At 46.4% G+C, this 12,372-nt stretch overlaps 1 protein-coding gene and 1 pseudogene across 4 annotated transcripts in view; both read right to left on the bottom strand.

Annotated features, from left to right (window-relative positions):
• Nucleotides 1–12,372, bottom strand: part of BICRAL (BICRA like chromatin remodeling complex associated protein) — a 124,756-nt gene that overhangs the window by 70,455 nt on the left and 41,929 nt on the right. For all 4 annotated transcript variants that reach the window (XM_058432030.1, XM_058432029.1, XM_058432028.1 and 1 more), the window contains one exon: nucleotides 12,049–12,310. The gene's annotated coding sequence lies outside the window, so the exon portion shown is untranslated. The remainder of the gene's footprint in view (nucleotides 1–12,048; nucleotides 12,311–12,372) is intronic.
• On the bottom strand, nucleotides 1,109–11,339 carry LOC131382068 (uncharacterized; annotated as a pseudogene).

Raw genomic sequence — 12,372 nt, 5'->3', positions numbered from 1 at the left:
TTATCTCTATCATACATGCTGTAAAAAAAAAATTATAGGTACATCATATGACATATAAAGTCAGATTTATGGCAGCTAGGAGTGGTGGCTCATGCCTGTAATCCATGCTATTTGGGAGGCTGAGGCAGGAAGATCACTGTAGCTCAGGAGTTCAAGACCAGCTTGGGCAACACAGCGAGCCCCTGTCTCAAATTTTTTCTTTTAATCTGATTTATAAAGATAAACAAGTAACATAGTTTTAAAATTTAAAAATAAAAATGTCATCTTGTCCAGGAGTTCGAGACAAGCCTGGACAACATGGGGAAACCCTGTCTCTACAAAAATACAAAAGTTAGCCAGGCGTGGTGGTGTGCACCTGTAGTCCCAGCTACTAGCGAAACTTCAGTGAGCTGAAATGGCACCACTGTACTCCAGTCCGGGCAACAGGGCAAGACCCTGTCTCAAAAAAAAAAAAAAAAAAAAAAAAAAAAGTCATCTTGAGGCCTATGCATAGAAGTAGGTCCAAACACATCCCAGCTGTAAACCTTCGTGTTGTGTGATTACACCTAGAGAAAAGGGGTTGACTTTCACAGCTTTCTCCTTCCTAAAACTCACAGATTTGGAGAATCACAATACAAATGGAAAATAAGAATAAACCAACCTTGTCAGGCGCGGCGGCTTACGCCTGTAATCCCAGCACTTTGGGAGGCCAAGCCTGGTGGATCACTTGAGGTTAGGAGTTGGAGACCAGACTAGCCAACTGGTGAAACCCCATCTCTACTAAAAATACAAAAATTAGCGGCCAGGCACGGTGGCTCACACTTGTAACTCCAGCACTTTGGGAGGCCAAGGCGGGCGGATCATGAGGTCAGGAGATTGAGACCATCCTGGCTAATACAGTGAAACCCCGTCTCTACTAAAAATACAAAAAAAAAAAAAATTAACCGGGCGTGGTGGCGGGCGCCTGTAGTCCCAGCTACTCAGGAGGCTGAGGCAGGAGAATGGCATGAACCTGGGAGGCGGAGCTTGCAGTGAGCTGAGATCACGCCATTGCACTCCAGTCTGGGCAACAGAGTGAGACTCTATCTCAAAAAAAAAAAAAAAAAAATTAGCTGGGCATGGTGGCATGCACTTGTAATTCCTAGCTACTGGGGAGGCTGAGGCATAAGAATCGCTTAAACCCGGGAGGTGGAGTTTGCGGTGAGCTGAAATTGTGCCACTGCACTCCAGCCTGGGCAAGAGAGTGAGATTCCATCTCAAAAAATGAATAAAATAAACCAACCAGCCAATTTCTTTTTCTTTTTTTTTTGTGACGACAGAGTTTCGCTCTCGTCGCCCAGTCTGGAGTGCAGTGGTGCGATTTTGGCTCACTGCAACCTCCGCCTCCCAGATTCAAGCAATTCTTGTGCCTCGGCCTCCAGAATAGCTGGGATTACAGGCACCTGCCACCACACCTGGCTAATTTTTGTAGTTTTAGTAGAGACGGGGTTTCTTCATGTTGGCCAGGCTGGTCTCAAACTCCTGACCTCAAGTGATTCACCCACTTCGGCCTCCTAAAGTGCCGGGATTACAAGCATGAGCCACCGCACCCAGCATCAATTTCTAAATATACTTATTTGCACTTCTAAAAAGTCTCAGGGTTAAATGAAATCTAGGCCAAGCGGAGTGGCTTACACCTGTAATCCCAACACTGTGGGAGGCTGAGGCAGGAGGACTGCTTGAGGCCAGGAGTTTGAGACTAGCTTGGGCAACATAGCGAGAACTCAACTCTACATTAAAAAAAAACAAAAAAATTAGCCGGGCATGGTGGTGCATGCATGTAATCCCAGCTACTCAATAGAGGCTGAGGTGAGAGGGCTGCTTGAACCTGTGAGATGGAGGCTGCAGCTATGATCACGTCACTGGACTCCAACCCTGGGTGACCAAGATACTGTCTCGGATAAAAACCAAAAATGTTCATAAGAAAAAAAGTTACAGTAAGCTAAGCTTATTATTGAGAAAGGAAAAATATTGTATAAGCTTAATGTAGCCTAAGTGTATGGTGTTTATGAAGTTCACAGTAGTGTCATGTCCTAGGCCTTCACATTCTTTCACCACTCACTGGCTCACCCAGACCAACTTCCAGTCCCCCAAGCTTCATTCGTGGTAGCTGCCCTATACAGGTGCACCATCGTTTTCTTTTGTATCGTATTTTTACTGTACCCTATGTTAAGATATGTTGAGATACACAAATGCAGTTACTTACAGTATCCAGGTGCAGTAACATGCTGTACAGGTTTACAATAGAGGAAGAATAGGCTGTATCATATAGCCTAGGTGTGTGGTAGGTTATACCATATTGGTTTGCATAAGAGCACTCTATGGTGTTTGTACACGATGAAATCACCTAACGATGCATTCATCAAAACCTATCCCTGTCATTAAATGACACATGAATGTATTTATTAAAAACCCATCAGAGGCCAGGTGCAGTGGCTCACACCTGTAGTCCTAGCACTTTGGGAGGCCGAGGTGAGAAGACCACTTGAGCCCAGGAGTTTGAGACACGCCTGTGCAACATAGTGAGTTCTCATCTCAAAAAACAAAAACAAAAAAACCCATCAGAACACGTCAGGGTCTCAAACAAGGTGAAGGTTTAACAAATATTATTTCTTTTCCCCCTCATTTTCTTCCTTGTGAAAATGTTTCCATTTCAGGCCAGGATACAAAGTTCAACTCCTAATGAAACAAAGTGTCCTGGATTTGGGTTCAACTGAAATAAACCATTTCTAGAAAGGCAGTATCTTTCATATCTTATTCTCTCACATTCTCAGACTCAGGGCTTTAATTTTAAGTAATGTTAAGTGTTTAATGTGTTTGCAAGATAGAGAGCCAAAGAACCCACAAAAACAGAACATGTTCAGTTTCACAACTTTATTAAAAATAAATTTATAAGTAAACAAACCATAACTTTATAGATTAAAGTTGATTGGGATTAAGGAGAACCTGGGTATAAGAAGATCTGGTACAGAGAGGTCTCAGGATCTTTTCCTGAGTGGGAGTACATACGAGGTAGGGAAGAGAAAACAACAACAAACCAGCACAAAGCTGCTGCTCCCAGGTCCTCTTTCTTCCACCTTCCCACACAGCATTCTGATAGCCCCTGAGCTCTCCTCAACTGCACTACAAAAGGGCAGACCTCTGCTTGTAGCCAGGCACCATGTTAGTGATTTCCACCTTAGGGCTTTCCTTTTAAAGTCCACACCCCACATGCCTTTGCAGTCAGCTCTCTCACCTCTCCATACTCATTTCACTCTTCCCTAACTCCCCCAGCCCACCTTCTGCCAGCTCCTTCACTCACTGTATTTTCCTCTTCTACTATACAGAACATTATTCATCAAGCAAGAGCCATGCCATGCAGAAACGGATCTGGTATGCTACTTAAATCATGCTGTTTCACCCATTTTTCCCCAGATTTGCTCCTCTCATCTTAAACTCAAAGCTATCTTTCTCAGTGAAGAATGTAGACAGCTATTTTGAATTCCATCATCTACTCCATTCTTATTTTCTCTAATTTCACTTTACAGTTATTGTTTAGCCTATTTGGGGAGCAAAGAAAACTCAAGAAAAAGGGAATGACAGCAGATTCAAAGAGGAAAGAAAGGGGAAAAGGTGGGGGGGGGTGTGCTACATGCTTCCATTTGACATTATTTAAATAAAAAATGATTTTCTTGGCAGGATGCAGTGGCTCACGCCTGTAATCCCAGCACTTTGGGAGGGCAAGGTGGGAAGATTGCTTGATCCCAGGAGTTTGAGGCCAGCCTGGGTGACAGAGAGAAACCCCTGTCTCTACAAAATAAATAAATAAATAAATAAAATAAATTATCTGGGCATGGTGTTGTGTTCCTATAGTCCCAGCTACTTGGGAGGCTGAGGTTGGGGGATCCCTTGAGCCCAGGAGGTCCAGGCTGCAGTGAGCTACGATTGTACCACTGCACTCCAGCCTGGGTAACAGAGTGAGACCCTGTCTCAAAAACAAACAAAAAGCGAAACTCAATGCTTATTTCTCTCCTTCCCTGTTCTGTAATCAGATTTTTTTTCTCATCACTTGCACAGATCAGAATGTCAAATGCTATAAGCCGCCACACATTCAATGGTCTTGATTCTTTTTCTCACAGATCCCTCTACTAGTGTAAGGTACTGCTGATCTCTACAGAATACTGTTTTCCTTTTGATTCCCATCATTCTACTCTACCTAGGTTCTGCAAGTACTGAGTCAGCAAATGTTTACTGAGTGCTCAACTTGTTTTGAATGCTGTACTAAAGGCTTAGAACAAAACAGTAAACATGGGAGCAAATAATGTAATATTCCCAGGTCCTATTCTAGAATCTCTATGTCTATAGGTGACTTATGCACCCTCAAGTTTGGTACCATAAGAGATACTTTCTCTTTAGTTTCAGTAATCTGAAATTTCATTTCTAAAGCAATTTTCTTCCACATGCAAATAACACCTCTATCTGCCACAAATATTTAAGTGTTCATTCTTTTTTTTTTTTTTTTTTTTTTTGAGACAGTCTAGCTCTGTCACCCAGGCTGGAGTGCAGTGGGGAGATCTCAGCTCACTGCATCGTCTGCCTTCCAGGTTCAAGCGATTCTCATGCCTCAGCCTCCTGAATAGCTGGGATTGCAGGTGTGTGCCACCATGCCTGGCTATTTTCTTTGTATTTTTAGTAGAGATGAGTTTTGCCATGTTGGCCAGGCTGGTTTCGAACTCCTGGCCTCAAATGATTTGCCTGCCTCAGCCTCCCAAAGTGCTCGGATTGTAGGTGTGAGCCATGGGCCCAGCCTCATTCATTTTTTACTATGGTAAAATATATGTAAGATTTACAATTTTAACCATTTTTTTCCAGGATTGGGAAAACCCTTTATTTCTCTATGGAGTTACTGAATTTTAACTAAGTGTTCGGTTGAGTGGCATTACATACATTCACATTGTAGTGAAACCAAGAGCCCTATCCAGCTTTAGAAATTTTTCATCTTCCCAAACTGAAACTCTGTACCCATTAACTCACTTTAAGCCAGTAATGATTTTCATGGCTCTCACTCCGATTCTTCTCTTGCTTTTCTACTCAGCTAACATTTCAAGGTTCATCATCAAAATCAGCCCCCTGCAACTACTCCCAAGCCTCTGGCACTGCTTGTCCTCTGTCAAACCTGCAGGGCAAAACACGAATTTTGGGTGAACTGATCACCCGCCTGCTCTTTGCTGCCCTCATAACAGCTGAATGTTGCTAGGAGAAAAAATCACACAACTAACTCAGCTGACTAGTTTCACCTTAAATTCATGGCCCCAAGCCATGGCGAGGGATTCAACAATGCCCAGCATTGAAACTACCTTGTTTTCCAGTTACTCAGTTCCTTGTCCTGTTGCTCAAGGTGAAGTGTCCATCACTCTTGAAATCATCCACTACCCCTTCTTCGTTTAAGTCGCTGGCCTTGCCTCAGACTTCACTGAGAAAACAGAAGCCGTCAGAAAGTCCTATATTCTACCTCCAATTCGCCTTGCACTTGTGCCCCCATTCTCTGTCTTCTGCCACACTGCGTTGTCTTGCTCCCACCAAAGGCAAGTGTTCTTCCCGTGTCTTGAATTCCTTAAGAATGCTGCTCCCAGCCGGGCATGGTGGCTCACACTTATAATCCCAGCATTTTGGGAGGCCTAGGCATGTGGATCACCTGAGGTCAGGAGTTCGAGACCAGCCTGGCCAACATGGTGGAACCGTCTCTACTAAAAATACAAAATTAGCTGGGTGTGGTGATGCATACCTGTAATTCTAGCTACTTGGGAGGCTGAGGCAGAATTGCTTGAACCCAAGAGGTGGAGGTTGCAGTGAGCCAAGATTGCGCCACTGCACTCCAGCCTGGACAACAAGAGCAAAACTGTCTCCAAAAAAAAAAAAGAATGCTGCTCCCTTGATAGTCTCGGTCTCTCTTCTGGATTAGTCTCACCTTCTCTATTAAATATTCTCATTAGCCTACCTAGTTCCTGCTGTTTAAAAGAAAAGCCCTCTTCTTTACATAGGGAGACCGTCTCTACAAAAAAAAATTTTTTTTTAATTCGTTGGGTTATGGTGGTGCACACCTGTGGTCCCAGCTACTCAGGAGAGGCTGAGGTAGGAGGATCATCTGAGCCCAGTAGGTCGAGGCTGTGGTAAGCCACAATTTGCACCACTGCACTCCAACCTGGATGACTGAGTGACATCTTGTCTAAAAAAAAAATTAAAAAAAAAAAAAAAAAGCCCTCTTCTTTGACCCCATCTCCCTCTGAAGCCACTAAGCTGTTTCTCTCCACTTTACAGCAGCAAAATTTCCCTAACGAGCTGTTGATATTCACCTCACTTCCTATTCTCTCCTCAAAGCATTCCAATGTGGCTTGGACCACTTGTCAAAACAGTCACCATCATGTTGTCAAATCCAAGTAGACATTTCTCTATTCTCATTGTGTAACTTCTCAGCAGCATTTGACAGAAGTGACCATTCCCTCTTTCTTGAAAATAATAAAATACTCTTCCACTTTAATGGCTGAACCTTTTCAGTCTCCTTTGCCCAAGCTTTAGTCGTTGTTAGTGTTTTAGGTTTTTTTTTTTTTCCCCCCACACAGAGCTGGATGTGTGGGAGACCAGAGTTTTATTACTCAAATCAGTCTCCTAGGGCTTGATCTTAAGGCCACAAACAATCTCAATCAGTTCCATGACATGCCATCTGTATACTAGTGACTCCCAAAATTATGTCCAGTCTAGATCACTTCCCTCAGCTCGACTTAAATATGCATTGCCTACTTAACTCTCCACTTGGATGTCTCCCAAGTATTTAAAACATACAACAGGTTCCACACAGAACTCTTGCACCCACCCCTCCCCACCTGTTCCTCCTCCAGTCTTCTCCAACCAGCAAATGGTACCATCAGCAGCCCAAGGCTGGAGTCTGCAACCTGAAGGCACCCTTGATTCCTCCCTCTCCCTCCACAGCCACCCAGTAAGCAAATCCTTCTGATTCCATCTCCAAAATACACATGTAAAAGTTGCTGTCTACTCTGCTGTATCTCATTGCCACTTTACTTGCCTGAGATACTATCGATCTTGAGCTGACTACTACAATAGCCTCCTAACTTCCGTTTCCTCTCTTCCTCTAAATAGCCAGTTATTTTTAAAAACATTATCACTGCCCAAATTAAAACCCCTCTCATTGCCATTAGAAATAAATCCAAAAATCCCCCTATGGCATAATGCAAGACGACCTATAGGATCTCTCCAACTCCATCTCATTCCTACCCTATTCTTAATTTCTCCCCTTGCTCAGAGGAGCCTTCTCTCCAGTCTAACACCCAGCCTTCCTGGTCTTTGAACTTGTTCCCACGTCTGGAATATGTCCCCAGCTTTTCACATGGCTAGCACAAGTTCATGTTTCAAGTCTCAGCTCAAATATCACCTCTACAAAAAGACTTTCCTTGGCCCTTACTAACCAAAATGGTCATTCCCAACATACTCTTTTAGATCCACCAGCCACTTATATTTTTTCTTAATCTGTCATTATCTTGACTTTTTAACTATTTTCTGTCCTTCCCCACTATACTGTAAATTTCATGAGTGCAGAGATCTTGCTGGTCTTAAAATTCCAATAAAGGTTAAAGAAAGTACTATTTCCCTCTAAGCAGGTTTATTTGAGATTTCCCCCTCATTTCAAGCTTTACTGGATTTTAGTCTAGTCAAAGATTATAATTACTTTGGCATTTACCATAAAAAACAAGGGGAGAAAAACCAGAAGTGATTTCCCTTCAAAAACTGGAAGTCACTCCACCCACCTAGTGGTCTAGACTGGACACAGACTGCACAGAGGTATCCAACAGATGCTCCTTACAAAAATTTTCCAATGTGGACATACGCAAAGATGGTACAATTCTGACATCTGCATAACAAATCTAAGTTTTAAACTACTCTCCCTAGCAATTACTAAACACAACGATTTGAGAAGAATCAACAAGAGAGCACAAAATAAAATACATGATCCTTAATCGAGAGAAATTAATGATTTCATCACTGATTTGGTTCTTTCTCATTTTAGTAAGGTCATCTATTCATCACCTGCTCTAGATGCTTCTTCCTGACCTGTGTTTTTTGTCGCCAGGCTGGAGTGCAGTGGCACGATCTCAGCTCACTGCAACCTCCGTCTCCCAGGTTCAAATCATTCTCCTGTCTCAGCCTCCTGAGTAGCTGAGATTACAGGCACGTGCCACCAAGCCCGGCTAATTTTTGTATTTTTAGTACAGACGGGGTTCCACCACGTTGGTCAGGCTGGTCGCGAACTCCTGACCTCGTGATCCGCCCACCTCGGCCTCCCAAAGTGCTGGGATTACAGGTGTGAGCCACTGTGCCTGGCCCTGACCTGTGTTTTTATCCATATTCTGCTATTAGGTTCCACATAACTCGACCATCCTACTTCCCAAAACCCAGAAGATATGTCCACAGTTCAAAATTCAGGAAACAATCTTTTAAGGATTTATCTTCAGGTCTTTATATCAGGGTCTTTTCTACCCTATTCTCAATTTCTGGATCAATCCTGGATTCAATTCTTTTTTTTTTTTTTTTTTTTTTTAGATGGGAGTTTCGTTCGTTTCCCAGACTGGAGTGCAACGGCGCGGTCTCGGGCCACTGCAACCTCCGCCTCCCCAGTTCAAGTGATTCTCTTGCCTCAGCTTCCCAAGTAGCTGGGATTACAGGCACCTGCCACCACACTCGGCTAGCTTTTTTGTATATTTAGCAACAGAGTTTCACCACGTTGGACAGGCTGGTCTCTAACTCCTGACTTCAGTTAATCCGCTCGCCTCGGCCTCAAAAGGGCTGGGATTACAGGCATGAGCCACCGTGCCGGGCCTCAAGGCTATGTTTGTTACACAGCTGTCTTGACTAAACTAGATGGCCTGGCTAGACCTAGAAGCCTGTATGTTGTATAACTTCCCAATAGAACGAGACAACATACTTTAAAAAAAGTACTGAGATTTTCAAGTATTAGGACACCTAAACCTTTTTCTCTGAGGAAATAATTTCGATTATTTGATAAATGGCAGCTAGAAGGGGAAAAATAAAAATGAGACTAATGTGAGCAAAAAACTGCTGAAACTCAAAATTACATGGACCTCAATTCTCATGTTCCAATTCAAAAAACAGCAGAACAGTGCATAGCATAGTACAAGACAGTCCAAGTATCTGTGTCACACTGGAATCACCTGGAGAGCTTTGGAATACTAGATCTTTGGATATAGCGGGTGCAGGGTGGGCCAGAATGTCAATATTGAACATCAAGAAGTTGGAGTGCCTGACACATTATTAAAGGACCCAATTGGCCCTAGCAAATGATGATGGAAGAGGTGCTGTTACAAATCTCTATTTAAAAACATCTCCCAAGTTAATTCTGATGCTCAGATTTGGAAACCATAGGTGTAGGGGGAAGAACATAGCTTTTGTGATTCGATGGCAACTTTACTACTTAAAACTGCAAGACCTCGAACAGTTACTATACTTCTATGAGCGTTAGTTCATTCTCCGGTAGACAGATCATAAAATCACTATTTCAGGGCTGATATAATAGAAATTATACAAAGGATCAGGCACAGTTCCTGGCATACAGCAGGTATTCAATATATGATAGGTCTTATTAAATGGTCTAAAACATCCACTATGTATATTCATAAACACAAGGACACACCTACTGGCACCACTGTTATTTTTCTACACTAGAAATTAACTATTTACTTTCCATGTATGTGGACTTCTAGAGAGATCAGAGCTTTATAGACCTTTCCCCTCCTCTTTTCAATAACAATGTAAAAGTTAAACCCCTCCCCCATCTCTAATATAGATACTTACTACCAACAGATACTTACATGGATGCTTTTAATAATGCAGTTTTGCTTTTTAGAAGAGTTTCACAGTGTTTTAAAGCGTATTTAACTTTTCAGATCAGAGTTCTAAGAAACTGTTTTAATTCACTGCCATTTGAAGTAATATGAAAGCCAACAAAAAAAGTTTCAAAAAACTGGAACCCATCACCTTCCCCTAATCTGACAACTAGTAAATGTCTCCTCAGGGTTGTTTTAGAGTAAAACTAGAAACGAAGCGTAGGGTACCCACAGAGAACCATGCTACCGGAAGGCAGACAATGTCCTGGACTCTTTTTTTTAGTTTTGTAACCTGGTTGGACTCTACTTTCAATAATTGGAGAAGAATGAAGGAAAAGGCTCAATGCCCTGCCCCCACGCCGGGCCAGAGAAGACAAAGGCGTCCACTCTCAGATCGCAGGAGAGAAAATGGCAGGACTGCCTCACCTCCAATTTTGACTGGGAGGAGTGGGGGTGCGGGGTCGGGGAGGGAACCCATCAGCCGCGAGGCTCGACCCCCAGTCCCCTTCCTCCATCACAAGTGGGAAGGAGGAAGAAGCTGGCCCCAGCCCTTCCCGCTCCGAGCCGGCGGCCTAGTCTTTTGGCTGGGGGCGTGGGAAAGAAGGACGCGCGACCCCGGTCCCATCTCCAGAATTCAGCACCCTGCTCTCGGCTCCCGCTAGCCCCGGGCCTCGCGGCGCCCTGGTCAGCGAGATGTCCTCGGAGGGCGCCGCCCGCGCCGCGAGAAAGATGGCGCCCGCCGAGCAACTGCGCCACCAGCCCTGGCGATAGGCCAGGCCCAGCGCCATCTTAGCGCCTTCCAACCGCACCCCCCCCCCCACCCAATATCCCGCATTTGGGGCGACTCGCGGGGCGCGAACAGCATAAGGCCCGCGCGCACTCGGCCAAAAATGCGCCGTCCCAGCCGCACATCTCTTCTGACCGGCGCAGCAGAGAGCGCGGGCCTCGCAGGAGACGCCCGGCTGGGCCGCCGGTCCTCCGCGCGGCTGGGGGCTCGGCCGGACGCGGCCGCGGATCCTCGGCGGTGCTTCGAAAAGGCAGCGAGGCGGCTGGGAAGGGGCAGTCCCGCGGCAGGTGCGCGCCGCCGCCGCGGGCTCGGAGCGGGAGCGGGGCCGGGGCGACTCGCCGGCTTCGAGCTCTCCCAGCCGCAGCCCGGACCTGCTCTCCTCGCCGCGGCCGCCCGCAGATGCGGCGGGAAGGGGGAAGCCAGGATGAAAAATAAGCCCCGTCTCCGCCGCCTCCCTCCCCACCCTCTCCCCTCCCCCTCCCCAGACGTGGGGTCCATTTTGCCGAGAAGAAAGAAAATGTGATTCACACCCTAGAGCTTCCGAGAGAGAAAAGAAACGAGGGGGGGAAAACAGAGGGGAGGAGATTGGAAAAGCTTATTTTTCTTCCTCGCCCGCCGTCACTCCAGGCCCTCCCTGCCCCCTGCTCGCGGCCCCGCCGCGCCGTCTTCCCCTCGCCGAGCCCTGCTCCCTCCTTCCCGGCTCCCGGCGGCTCCGGGGGGCGGAAAACACACTCACACTCGCGCACACAACTAATTTTAAACCGGCTCAATCAATGAGTCATTAAAAGGCTTCCCTCCCCTCCCCTCCCCACCACCAACCGCCACGCCACCCCCTTCCCGGGCTCTCCCTCTCCCCGCTCCAGAAATTTGCATCCGCGGAAAAGAAAAAAAAAGGAAAAAGAAAGGCGCCGGGCCCCCACCCCGCCGAGGCGCCCCCGGCCCGGCCTCGCCGCCCCCTGCCCGCCTGCGCCCCCGCCCGAGACACTGAACTTGGTCTTCCCGGGGCCCCGGCAGCGCTGGGAAAGGCATAAACACTCGATTCCCCTTTTCTCCGTGTCCATTAAACATCCACCCACCACCACCATCACCCACCCACAAACCCCCCCCCCCCAAAAAAAAAACACAGCCTTAGCCAATAGCTCTCTGGGCTGAAACCTAATATCCTGGTTTTGGCAACTCGGTGTTTAATTTGCTCCTCTTTCTTTTCTGTCTGGAGACAGATCTCCAGCCCCCCCTCCCTCGCTTTTCCCCTCCCCGAAGGAAAGAGGCAGAGGAAGGAGGTTGTGTGTTTTTTTTTTTCTCCTTGAAATTTTTATCACAAAATTATAATACACTCAAAGGGAAACTCACCGTCATGAAAAAGCAGTGCCTTGTCAACGGGGTTTCTGCGCCATCGCAACAGGGGCGGCGGCGGCGGCGGCGGGCGCGGGGCGCGGGGCGCGAGCGCGGGAGCTCCCGGCCGAGCGGCGCCGGCCACACGCGCTCCGCTCTCTCTCTCGCTCACCCCCGCGCCGGGCGGCGGGCGCCCGCTCCCCGCGCCCGCCCGGCCTTCATGCTCTGCGCCCGGGCAAACCGCTCTCCTGCTCGTCTACCTCCAAACTTCGGTTCTCGCCTGGCAAAAAATGTGGAGATTAGGATTTTTTTAATTAAAAAAAAATTTTTTTTTTTTTTTTT

This window comes from Hylobates moloch, unplaced genomic scaffold, assembly GCF_009828535.3.
Source record: "Hylobates moloch isolate HMO894 unplaced genomic scaffold, HMol_V3 SCAFFOLD_20, whole genome shotgun sequence".
Classification (NCBI taxonomy): domain Eukaryota; kingdom Metazoa; phylum Chordata; class Mammalia; order Primates; family Hylobatidae; genus Hylobates; species Hylobates moloch.
The sequence above is the reverse complement of the archived record's forward strand: the minus strand, read 5'-3'. Positions and strand labels throughout refer to the sequence as shown.